Source organism: Ornithorhynchus anatinus, chromosome X2 (assembly GCF_004115215.2).
Source record: "Ornithorhynchus anatinus isolate Pmale09 chromosome X2, mOrnAna1.pri.v4, whole genome shotgun sequence".
Classification (NCBI taxonomy): domain Eukaryota; kingdom Metazoa; phylum Chordata; class Mammalia; order Monotremata; family Ornithorhynchidae; genus Ornithorhynchus; species Ornithorhynchus anatinus.
The window spans coordinates 1,325,397-1,338,575 of record NC_041750.1 but is presented as its reverse complement, the minus strand read 5'-3'; the positions used below and the strand labels follow the sequence as shown (position 1 = coordinate 1,338,575).

General features: G+C 55.0%; 1 protein-coding gene across 1 annotated transcript in view; it reads left to right on the top strand.

The window, feature by feature from the left end:
* ADRB2 (adrenoceptor beta 2) overlaps positions 1–13,179 on the top strand; it is a 48,573-nt gene that overhangs the window by 7,480 nt on the left and 27,914 nt on the right. The window lies entirely within an intron of this gene.

Below are 13,179 nucleotides of genomic sequence, written 5' to 3'. Positions count from 1 at the left end.
TCGAAAGAATACTTTTGAATGGATGAGCAAATGAATGAATGTATCCTGCTGGGGTCAGATGTATGTCACCGAATCAGGCGAAACAATAGGAAATTCTAATGGTTGCTTGCAAACGTTCCTGGCGAGGGAAGACTTGAAACAAATTGCTTTTCAGTAACTGTCCTCCTGATCATTGATAGAGCCCATCTGAAACTCTCTCTTCCTCTCGCAAATCCGCCCCTGGACGGTGAGGAGATTTACAGATGGTCTTGGGTCAGCTGGCCTCGGCTAAGACACTTCCTCCCATCTCCCCTGACTGCAGGGTTCTTTTCCTCTGAACCCCCTCCCCTGTCCTTCAGGAGAGACCTCAGTTAGGTCCCGAAGGGTGGGAGGGAAGTTCCCCAGGGCCTGGGTCTCTGAGCCATCCAGTGTGTCCACGGTGGTCAGTTCCCAGGACCTGTGTTCTCAGTAATCCAGTGTGTCTGTGGTTGTCAATCCTGGGGGCCTGGGACTCTGAGCCAGCCAATGTGTCCACGGTGGTCGGTCCCAGGGGCTGTGAGCCGTTCGGTGTGCCTGCGGTGGTCAGTCGTGGAGGCCTGAATCATCCAGCGTAACTGCAGCGGTCGGTTCCCAGGGCCTGAGACTCTGAGCCATCCAGCGGGTTCGCAGCGGTCAGTTCTGGGGGCCTGTGACTCTGGGGGCCCGTGACTCCGAGCCGTCCTCTGGGGTGGGGTGGTCGGTCCTCGGGGCCTGTGACTCCGAGCCATCCAGGGGTCCGCGGCGCTGAGTCCCCTGGGCCTGGAGCTCCGGGCCCGTCCAACTGCCCTCGAACATGGGCGTCTGATAAGATCCAGCCCCTCCCTCTCGGCGGGGCCGGCCGGTCCCGGGCTCTGGGGGAGGATCCGCTTCCTCCATCTATTCCAGTTGTTTGTGTTGGTTTCCCAATTAGTTCCTCGGTTAATTGTTCTCCACTGGATCTCTTCCAAGTTCCCATATCCCACTTCCCTAGCGGCGCCCGCCCTGGGGTCTGTATGCCAGTCACAAGTTTGGCACACGGAGCCCCCAGGGAGGGGGACCAAGCGCCCCACCGTTCAAGACCTCCCCGGCACCGCCTCCTGCTCGTTATTTTTCCACCGCGATCCACTGCCCGCCGGTGTGGCCTGTGGCCTACTCCGGCGGGGACAGGGCTCAACCGGTAGTATTACATTTAGTATCCGTTTCTTCCCCCTCAGAGTGAGGCAGCATGGCCTAGTGGGATGACTGGGGGACCGCAGCTTCTACTGCCAGGAAGGCCCTTGGCCTGTTGTGTGATCTCAGGCAAATGACTTAGCCTCTCTGGGCCTCGGTTCCCTCATCTGTACAATGGGAGAGAAGAGCCTCCACCCCTCCCTGCCTCTCTGGGACGTGGTGTGTGCAACTATGAGGGACCTTTGGTTTCTCGATCCGATTCCCTGGGGGATGTCTCCCGGCTAAATCGAAAGCCTGCCTGCTCCCCTTGCTATGCCCACGTCCCACCTAATGCTAACAATAATAATAATAATAATAATAATACCTGTGATATTTCTTAGGCACTTACTGTCTACCAGGAACTATACTAAGCGCTGGGGCGGGTACAGGTACATCGCTGTTGGACACAGTCCCTGTTCCACATGGGTCTCACAGTCTCAGCTCCCATTTTACGATGAGGTAAGTGAGGCACGGAGAAGTAAAGTGATTTCCCCAAGGTCACACAGCGGACGAAACTCCCCTGTGGGGTTCTTACTATGGTTAGAGAGATGGGGACCCAAGGGGACAGGGGCACAAGAGGATAGAGAGGCAGAGGGACAGTGGGACAGAGCAGGTGAAAGGACTTCGCCCGAGGCTCCCAAGCTCCCCCTGTCCCCATGACTCTTCCTTTTCCCCAGGGGCCCGGAAAGGTTTCCCCATATCAGTTTCCTTTTCTATCTTTAGCTCTCCCCTCCCACCTCGCAGTAGCTGGACGTGCACCCACTCTGAGTCGGTGGGTGGTCCAGGGCCGGGGCCAGGGGGAGGGGAAGGAGGTAGCCCTTCTCCTCCACCCTTGCGGTCAGGGGGTCGTGCCTTGCTCTCTGCTGGGAAGCAGGGGCAAAGAGCTCAGCTCTTGGGGCAGATGCTGCCCCCTCTGATTAGCCTGGCACTGTGGGGGGCTGGAGCCCAGCCCGCCTGCTCCCTGCCTCCTTCTGCGGGCCAGTGAGGGAGGCAGAGGTCGGGGGAGGTAGGGTCTTCGACCCCCCCCCCCCCTCTAGGACACTGGCCAGTTTTCTGGTCTGCGTTCTAGTCTGTCGGCTTGCTTTGTTTAGTTCCTAAAAGCACTCCACACCCTTCCTGTCCTGCTTCCGCCGCGCCGAGCGGGGGTGGGGGTGTCCCCTCAGCTTTGAGGAACAGCTTTCTCGGGTTCCTTTATTAACTCGGTCTCCTGACTCGGTCTCCCGTTGCGGGTGGTCTCCTCCGCGTCCTCCGACGGGAACCGCGGTCCTCTGGTCTGGGCTCCCTCGGTCCAGCCGGTGGGATTCACCCCCCACTAGCCCACTTGGGGTGCTCCACGCCAGGGACGGGTGGTCCTTTTTCCTGCGTGTTTCCGGCCTCCCCGGGGAATTGCAACGGGTCGGCCCCTCCCTCTTCCCCTCCCACTTTCCTTCTTTCCGCTTCTCCCGGGGTCGTCTCGGGCATGGGAGCAGGTGCCAACTGGGCTGGGCCCTCGGGGAAGGGGCACTTAATAACAGTGGTATTTGCTCAGCACTCTTTTTTTTAATGGTATTTGTTAAACTCTTACTATGTGCCAGGCACTTTACTAAGTGCTGGGGTAGATACCAGATCACCAGGTTGGACAGAGTCAGTGTCCTACGTGGGGCTCCCGGTCTCAATCCCAACTTCACAGATGAGGAAAAACTGAGACAGAGAGAAGGTAAGTGACTTATCCCAGGTCGCACAGCCGGCAAGTTGCAGAGCTGGGATTAGGACCTAGGTCCTCTAATTCCCAGGGTCTTTCCTCTAGGCCTCGCTGCTTTCCCTGTTCTCTGCCGTGTAGTTGGGCGGACGAGGGGTGGGGGAGAAACCGAGGAGGTCGTGGTCCAGCCTGAGGTCAGCGGTGACCCTGACCCTGTCCCATCCCCTGGCATTACCTCCTCTTGCTGGCCTGGTCTTGTAGACCCCACTTGTTGGCCTGGTCTTGGAGACCCCCACCAGGTCCTCAGAATCCTGGGAAAGGCCGAGCTAAAGGTTCCTGTGTCTGATTATTTAACGGCTGTCTTCCTTCACATCAGTTGTATGGGCAGTCAGTCTCTCTAAATGTTGGACGTTCGTTCCAACCAGGGCAGCTTCTCGAGGGCAGAGACTAGGTCTGATCCTTCTAGTGAAGGTGGCCAAGAACCTAGTATGGTGCCCGGTGCCCAGTACACAGTCCTACACATAGTAGGTGCATAGTACAGTGCTCTGAAAAAGTGAGTACCCAGAAGACCACTCTGCCTTCAGTGGGTACCCGGTGTTCTGCCCTTAGTATGCACCCAGTACAGTGCTCTGCAAGCAGAAGGTGCCCTGTATACTGTTCTGCCCACAGTGGCCACTCAGTACAGTGCTTTGTTTGTCTCATGGTACTTTGTGAGCACTTACTATGTGTCAATCACTGTTCTTAGCGCTGGGGTAGGTACAAGTCAATTAGGTCGGACACAGTCCCTGTCTCACATGGGGCTCACAGTCTTAAGTAGAAGGAAGATCGGGTATTGACTCCCCATTTTACGGTTGAGGAGATGGAGGCACAGAGAAGTTAAGTGACTTGCCGGAGGTCGCACAGTAAGCAATTGGCAGTCAGGATTAGAACTCGGGTCCTCCTGACTCCCAGGCCCGTGCTCTATCATGCAGGCCGTGCTGCTTCTCTACACTCTTCTGCAGTCCCCTAGACTGTATTGAGCTTATTGCGGGCACAGAACGTGTCTGCCAACTCTGTTTTATCGCACTCTCCCAAGTGCTTAGTACAGCGCTCGGCACCCGCTGAACACTCAACAGATGCGGTCGATTGAAATAGGCACTCAGTCTAATGCTTTGAAAACAGGTATGTGTGATTGTTTGTACAGCGTGGCGAGATTCAAACCGGACCGGTGTGTTTGCCTGTGCGTCTGTGTGTCTGTGTGTGTGTGTGGGGGGGGGGGGGTGAATCTGTGTGAATATGTGGGTGTGGCCCACTGAGTATGTCTGTGCCCATGAGCGTATCTATGTGTGACTGCATGTATGCGTGTGGAGGTGTGAGATGTACTGAGGGGGCCCGTGTGTACGTGGGCTTCTAGCTGTACAAGTCTGTTCTCCTTTTCTAGACCTAATCGTGGGGCAGGGTGCTAGTTTCCAGCCCGATTTCAGTTTCCACCGGCTGTGGGAGTGTCAGAAATCAGCCACCAACATTCCTACCGGTTTCTGCTCCGGCGTTGTATTTTTCTCTTTTCATTTTCTCTTTTCCTTCCCCCTTCCCTCCCCCGACTCCCCGCCCCCGGCCGGTCCCGCCTCCGTCAGCTCCGACAGACACCGCCACCGCCCAGAACCGGCTGGGCCTCTTCACCGATGGCACCCGACTTAGTCGCCCCCAGCCCCCACCACCTGCGAACCTGCCAGACTACAGCTCGCCCCCGCTGCGAAGCCTCTCTGATGCCCGGTCTCCTCCGGGAAGTCTTCCCTGATTGAGTCTCCTCACACCCCAGGCTGGGCCAACCTTGCCTGAGCTCCCCGACACCGACGGATTGGAGCCCCCCACCTCCGCCTTTTCTGATCCATCCCCCGGTACATCCCCACCACCTTTTCCTTCCTCTTATCTTGCCCGTATCCTTCCTCCTCCTCCTCTTCCTCCTCTTCCTCCTCCTCCTCTTCCCACCAGCCGGAAATAATCTGTGGGTGCCTGCCTCCCCTGTTAGACCGGAAGCTCCTGGAGGGCAGAGACGTGGCTCTTTGATCTTTATTATACTCTCCCAAGTGCCGAGTACAGGAGTCCCCAGACGGTGAGCACTCAGTACGTAGCACTGACTGGCTGATTGCTGCCGGTTAGAGCACAAGGCAGAAGCCACCTTTTGCCTCCCTCAGCCCCTGAAACCAAGGACCTCACCTTCCCTACCCCCCCAGTGTCTCCAGTTGAAGTTTTTCCCGGTGGTGTGGGCTCCAGTCCTCTGGCCCTATCTGCGGGGGTGGTGGGGCCGGTGCCTCCGGGTCCCGGTCGTGGAGACGATGGGGCCAGTGTCCCTGGGTTCTGATGGTGGGGTGATGGGGTTGTTGCCCTCGGGTTCTGGCCGTGGGGGCAACGGGGCTGGTTTTCTGGGGTTCCTGCTGGGTGGGAAATGGGGGCCGGTGTCCCCGGGTTCCTGCTCTGGGGGCGGTGGGACCCCCGCTCCCAGGTTCCAGATATGGGAATGGCGCGATGGTTCCCACGTACGTACAGGCCCCCTCAATACATCTCACACCTCCACACACATACACGTAGTCACACACAGATACACTCACGGGCACAGACGTACTCAGTGGGTCACACCCACATATTCACACAGATACACCCCCCTCCACACACACAGACACACAGGCAAACCCACTGGTCTGGTTTGAATCTCGCCACACTGTACAAGTCTCCAGCTTTTCTTATCCTGGATCCCCGACCAGACCCAAGCACTTCCAAACGTAGCCAGGGAGCCCCAGAATTGTGTCTTTCTTCCATTCGGTGTTCGAGGCCTGGCTGCCCCTCGAAGCCCTGTTCCTTTGCATCCCCAGAGCCCAACTCTTTTCACCCCTGACCCCCAACAATACCCGGAAATCGTATGCCACTTCAACATTTACAAAGCACCCACGGCAATCGTCTCATTTTATTTCCAACCCTGGAGTTGGGGCGAGACAGTGATCCCTATTTTACAGATGAGAAGACTGAGGGCCCAGATAGGGTAAGTGGTTTGCTGAGGTCTCACAGCAGGCCAGGGGAAGGACCAGAACCCCGGTCCACTCACTCTTAGCCCTGTTCTCTCTCTGCTGGATCATGTGGTAACAACCACTGAGGGTGTCTTTGTTGAATGAGTCAATGCTGTTTACTGAGCACCTTACTGCGTGCTGAGCAATCCACCCTTTCCTCTCCATCCAAACTGCTACTGTGTTCACCTAAGCACTTAACCGATCCTCCTTTATTACTTTATCAGTCTCCTTGCCGACCTTCCATCCTCCCATCTCTCCCCGCTCCGGTCCATTCTTCACTCTGCTGCCCGGATCATTTTCCTACAGAAAACATTTGGGCCATGTTTCTCCACCCTTCAAGAACCTCTAGGAGTTGTCCATCCACCTCCACTTCAAACAAAAATTCCTCACCTTCATCTTGAAAGCACTCAATCACCTGGCCCTCTCCCACCTCAGCTTGCTACTCTCCTACTACAACCCAGCCCACACGTTTGCTTCTCTAATGTATCTCGAGGTCGTGTATCTTCCCGACGACCTCTCGCCCATGTCCCTCTTCTGGCCTGGAACGCCGCTCTCCTCATATTCATTCATTCAGTCGTGTTGATTGAGAGCTTACTGTGTGCGGAGCACTGTACTAAGCGCTTGAGAGAGTACAATACAATATAAAGAGACACATTCCCCGCCCACAACGAGCTTACAGTCTAGAGCCAATTACTCTCCCTGCCTTCAGAGCCTTACTGAAGGCACATCTCCTCCAAGAGGTCTTCCCTGACTAAGCCCTCTTTTCCTTTTCTTCAACCCCCTTCTGCGTCGCCTTGACTTGCTCCCTTTCTTCATCCTTCCTCCCAGCCCCACAGCACTTTTGTCCATCTCTGTAATCTACTGATTTATATCGATGTCTGTCTCCTCCTCTAGACTGTAAGCTCACTGCGGGCAGTCGGCATTTACCGAGCGCTTACCGCACGCGGGGCACTGTACTAAGTGCACTGGGGGGTACAGTAGACTGAGTAGACAGGGTCCCTCCTTTCAAGTACCTTCTAGCCTAGCAGGGGGGCTGGGGGGCGTCCGGGTCGGGGGACAAGGGGACTCGGCTCTCGTTCTATTCGGTATCATCATCCCTGACGGCCCCCCTCCACCGTCCCCCACCTCTGGATCAGGCAGTCCTCTGCACACAGCAGTCGACTTGTTCAGATCTCTGCACGCAGCAGGCATCCAGTACAGGTCTCCGCATACTGCAGGGACTCAGTTCAGAGCTCTGCATGCAGTAGGTGCCCACAGCACTTATGTACATTTCCATAATCTATTTATTTATATTTATGTCTGTCTCCCCGTTTAGACTGTAAGGCTTTGTGGGCGGAGAATGCGTCTGTTATACCGTACTCTCCCAAGTACTAAGTGCAGAGCAAGCGCTCAGTAAATACAATCGATCGACTGGTTGCTCCACCTACAGCAGGGGCCCGGTTCAGTGATCTGCACACCTTAGGAGGAGCTTAGTACAGCACCCTGCATACAACAGGTACACAGCACTTGTTTGTACATTATTCTTAGGCAAGAAATGTGTCTGTTTGTTGTTGTACTCTCCCAAGCGCTTAATACAGTGCTCTGCACGCAGTAAGCCCTCAATAAATACAATTGAATGGATGAATGATGATGATTATTATTATGGTATTTGTCAAGTGCTTACTATGCGCCAGGTACTGTTCTAAGCGCTGCGGTGGATACAAACAAATCAGGTTGGACACAGTCCTGTCCCATGTGGGGCTGACAGTCTCAATCCCCATTTTATAGATGAGGTAACTGAAGCCCGGAGAAGTGAAGTGGCTTGCCCAAGGTCACACAGCAGATGAGAGGCAGAGCCGAGATTAGAACCCAGGTCCTTCTGACTCCCAGGCCAAGGCTCTATCCACTAGACCACACTAAACGCAGCCCCTGGCCCACCTGGGGCTCATAGTCTAAGAGGGAGGCAGAACAGATTTTGAATCCCCATTTTACAGATGAGGAAACCGAGGCACATAGAGGGAAACCGATTTGTCGGAGGTCATACAACAGGCCAAGAGCAGAGCTGGACCTAGAGCCCAGACCTCCCGGACCCCTAAATCCTGCAATCTTTCTCCCAGGCCTCCTAGTTCCCTTCTCCCCTGGCTTCTCGAGCAGCAACGTGACCTAATGGGTAGAGCCCGGGCCTGGGAGTCAGAGGACCTGGGTTCTAACACTGGCTCTGCCGCTTGTCTGCTGGGTGACCCTTGGGGCAAGTCCCTTAACTTTTCTGCTTCTCAGTTTCCTCATCTATAAAATGGGGATTAAATCCTACTCCTTTCTCCTTCGACTGGGAGCCCCATTTGGGACAGGGACCGTGTCCCAGTTGAGAAATCTGTCTCTTATCCAGTGCTTAGAACAATGCTTGGCGCATAGTAAGTGCTTCACAGAGACCAGAATTATTGTGATTATTACTATTCTCGGGAGCCTCTTTTCCCTAAAGCGGCCGGCCCCATTTCCGACAGAGGGCCGCCTCCTGGCCCCCGCCCCCATTCCCCCAGGCCTAGGCCCAGGCCTTTTCTAAGAAATGTTTACCGCTCTTCCCCGCCTTGGGGCTCGGTGCCCCCCAGGCTCACGCCCGGGCCCCGTCTACAGTAGCCTCGCCAGACCCCTCCCCACTCCCCGTCCTCCCCCCCCACCACCAGAACCCCACCGGACCAGCCTTGTCCAAGCTGAGGACTGGAGACAAGACTTTAGTATTCGGGGCACCGTGTCCCGGACGCGCTCTTCAAGAGGCGTAAACAAACGTTCCGTGCAGCAAACCCGGAACAGAGCCAAACACAACAAAAACAACAGACAGTGCATTGAAAGGATTTAGAGGTGCTATGGACCTCATCCCCAGATCCCCAGCCCCTCCTTCCCTCCCCCCGCCACCCCCCGAACCTCTCCCCCGTGTCTCTCCAGGGAGAGCTGGAGCTACCCTCCCTGCCGAGCGGACACTGGGCGAAGGCCGGTGGACACGTAGAGACAGTCATGTTTACGAAAATCCTTGGTCCACCTGCTCTTGTCTCTAGTGTGTACGTGTGAGCTTCTGTGCGTGCACACGAGTGCTGGGGGTGTTTCCCATCGTGTGTGTGTGTCTGTGTATGTGTGTGTGGAGTGTCTGCCTGCACCCATGGGTGTGTGCATTATAATGATCATGATAATTGTGCTTTCGTTAAGCCCTTATTAGGTGCCGGGCACTGCAGTAAGCGCTGGGGAAGGGACAAGGTAATTGGGTTGGATGCAGTCCCTGTCCCACAGAGGGCTCACGGTCTCATGCTTGCCTTTGCACTCTCTCATGTGTGTCTGTGTGTTGTGCAGTCAGGGGTATGTGTCTGTGCAGATGTGCTTGGGTGGACTTCAGTCCTCGCTTATGCATGTGGGCATTTGCTGCTTGTATATTACACCCGTGGGTGTGCTGGGGTGGGTTTGCCTTGACCCTGGGGCATGCACGTGTTTTTATAGATGCACATGTGTATATGCGTACACATGTCTTTGTGTGCCTGTATATGTGCAGGCGTGCCCACAGGAGTCCCCTCCGCAGGTCAGGGAACGCCGTGCTCCCTCCACACCCCATCCCAGACCCCCGAACCTCCTAGACCTTTGACGACCCCCGCCAAAATGCCCCCCAGGTGGTGAGAGGGGTTTCAGGACTCAGCCTCTGGGTGTTCATGCCTGCAGCACCCCGGATTGCCTCGGAGCCCCAGAGACTTAAGCCTCCATTTCCCCACCCAGAGAAGTAAAGCATCCTGCCTGGACTCAATCAATCAATCAATCAATCAATCAGTGGTATTTATTGCGCGCTTACTGTGTGCAGACTACTGGTACTAAAGCCCTTGGGAGAGTATGATATAGCAGAGCTGGCAGACGCATTCCCTGCCCACAATGAGTGTACAGTCTAGAGGGGAGACAGACATTAAAATAAATTATGAATGTGTACAGAAGTGCTGTGGAGCCGAGGGTTGGGCGAATATCAAGTATTTAAAAGGGACGGATCCAAATGCACAGACGATGCAGAAGGAGAAATGAGGGCTTAACTGGGTGAGGCCTCTTGGAGAAGATTAATCAATCATGTTTTTGAGCACTTACCACGTGCAGAGCACTGTACTAAGTGCTTGGGAGTGTACAGTATAACAGAGTCGGTAGATAGGTTCCCAGAAGATGCGATTTTAATAAGACTTTGAAGATGGGGACAGGGGTGGTCTGTTGGATCATATCCGATCATATTTATCGAGGTGTGCAGCGCGCCGTGCTGAGCTCTTGGGAGAGTATAATATAACAATGTAATAGAGTTGGTGGGCACATTTCCTGTCCACGGTGAGCTTACAGTCCTAGGGGGTTAGGAAACCGGAGGGGGTTTCGGGACAGAGGAAAGACTTGGACAAGGGGTCAGCGATGGGACAGGTGGGATGGAGGGACTGTGAGTTAGAGGAAGTCTGCAGGCTGGGCTGTGGTGGGAAATAAGCAAAGTAAGGTAGGAGGGGGTGAGTCGATTTAAGTGGATGATAAGGAGTTTCTGTTTGATGTGGAAGTGGATGGGCAACCACTGGAAGTTCTTGAAGAGTGAGAAGACGTGGGCTGAGCTTCTTTTAGCCAAAAGACTTGGGCAGCAGAGGGAAGTGCGGACTGGAGTGGGAAGAGACAGGAGGCAGGGAGGTCAGCGAGAAGGCTGATGCAGTAGTCGAGACGGGATATAAGTGACGGGATTAGCATAGTAGCAGTTTGGAGAGTGAGGAGAAAGGGAAGATTATAAATGGATTTCATCCCCAGCTCTTTCCTCTCAGCCCTTTTCCGGAGTCCCTGGGCAGCAGACGTGGGTCTCTTCCCCAGCCTCCGGCCCCCAGCAGCCCCCTCGGCCCCCGGTAGGTCGGTACTGGCCGGTGGAGGGGCAGGGCCCCCGCTGGGGGAGGGGCGGGGCAGGGCCGTGAAGAAGAAATGTCAAGGCGATTTGACTGTTGGTGCCCAGGACGTATTTTCTGCAAATCCCGACTCCGAACCGGAGGGGCTGTCCCCGGCGAACTCCCCGAAACTGGAAGGCGGGCCCCTGGCCCATGTTCTATCCGGTTGGGCCTGACCCCCCTCTTTCCCGAGTTTTTTTATGGTGCCTATTAAGCTTTTACTGTGTGCCAGGTACTGTACTAAGCGCTGGGGTAGAGAGGAGCTAATCAGGTTGGACACAGTCCCTGTCCCACATGGGGCTCGCAGCGCTAATCTCCCTTTTACAGATGAGGTAACTGAGGCACAGATAAGTGAAATGACTGGCTCAAGGTCACCCAGCAACCAAGCGGTGGAGTTGATTGTTCAGTCTGTCTGACTCTCGTCTCTATCTCTGTCTCTGTCCCCTCTCTGTGTCTCTCACCTCTGTCTCCCTTGCCTCTCTGTGCCTGTCTGTCTTCTCTGTCACTCCCTTCACACTATCTCTCTTCTCTATCTTTCTCTGTCCCTTCTGCCTCTTTCTCCATCTCTCCTCTCATTCCTTATTTCTTTGCCTCTCCTCCAATCAATCAACACTACTGTACTGTACTGAGCGCACGGGAGAGTACAACACAACAGAGTTAGAAGACATGTTCACCGCCCCAAAAGAGCATTATTTCTCTCCTCTTTCTCTGCCTCCCCTTGTGTCTCCTCTCTCTATGTCTCTCTTCCTCTCCCTGCCACTCCCTCTCTCTTCAACCTCCTCTGACTCTCCCTATCTCTGTCTGTCTCTACTCTCCAGCTCTTTCTATCTTTGTCTCTCCTCTGACTCATTACCTCTGACTGTCTCTTCTCTCTGATTCTCTTGTCGTTTCTCTCTGCCTCTCTATTGCTCTCTCACTCCTATCTCTCTCTTTCTCTACCAGTGTCTGCCTCAGCTTATTTCTGACTCTGTGTTTTTGTCTGACTTTAATAGTAACGATGATATTATTATCATCATCGTTATTAATCAGGTTAGACACAGTCCCTACCCCTATAGGAGGCTCCGTCTCTCTATACCCCTTCCTGTTTCTGTCTTTCACTGCCACTCCCTGTCCCTCACTCTCTGTGTGCTTCTGCCTCGCTCTCTCCCTGTTTCTCTCTCTCTGAATCTCTGTCCCTGTCCCCTCTTCCTCCCTCACCGGCCGCAGCCCTGAAGCCTCCTTTTTAAGAGGTGACCGGGCCCCCAGTCGGGCCCCACCCCAGGGCCCGATCTTTCCAGGAGCAGAATGGTTAATTTTCGGGAATTTCGGATTCCAGCCCGGCTTGGGATTGCTGGTGGGAAGAGAAGCAGCGGGACTCTTCTCCCTTTTTGGTTTTGCCCATATTTGTGCACCAACTTCCTTGCTGTCAACACCAGTTTTGGAGTGAAAGTTTTCTCTTTTGCCTCTCCGAGCTCTTGCCTGGCTTCACTCTCGGCAGAACGTTGGCGACCCTCCCACTGCCCCTACTCCCAGCTGGCTCGGGGGGGGGGGGGGCTCTCACCTGAGTGAGGGGCTGGGGGCGCCCCGGGCGGAGCTTCCTGGGAGAACGTAGTTTAGCCAAGTTGAGTTCCGAAGTTGAATCCCGGCGACCAGGCCTCATGGCGTCCTAGAGCCAGCCCCGAGAGGGCTCAGCAGAGCGTAGGCTAGCCTGGAGGCAGGGGGATGGACGGGCTGACCTTTGAGCCCGGCAGGTTCCGGTCCTGGAAGTCCTGGGGTACGGCTTCTTGCCGAACTCCCTGACCAGCGGAGGTGGAAGGGGTAGTGGGTCAGTGGGCCGGAGGCAGCGGCAGGGAAGAACTGAAGTCGCTTCGACTGCCAAAGCCGTCGACCGACTTCTGGATTTCTAATTTATTTGTTTACGATATTTGTTAAGCGCTTATTACTTAGGTGCCGACCTAAGGGCTGGGGTACAAACAAGCTAATCAGGTTGTGGCTCTATCCACTAGGTCTAACTGCCCCCTTGGCTGGGGGGGGGGGGACGGCAGGGAGCTGACCCCCACCACACACCCCAACTTCCTGGAGCCCAGCAGCGGTCAGCTCCACTCTCTTCTGCATCTCCCTCGGACTTGAATTGCAACCCTTCATTCACCCCTCCCTCAACCCCACAGCACTTACGTCTATATCCGTAATATATTTATATTAACGTCTGCCTCCTCTTCTAGACTGTAAGTTTGCGGCGGGCTGGGAATGTGTTTGCCAACTCTGCTATGCGATACTCTCCCGACCCCTTAGTACAGTGCTCCCCATACAGTGAGTCCTCAATAAATACGATTGATCGGGAGCCTGGTAGGACCTTACCAGGTCCGGAAGCAACAGCAGG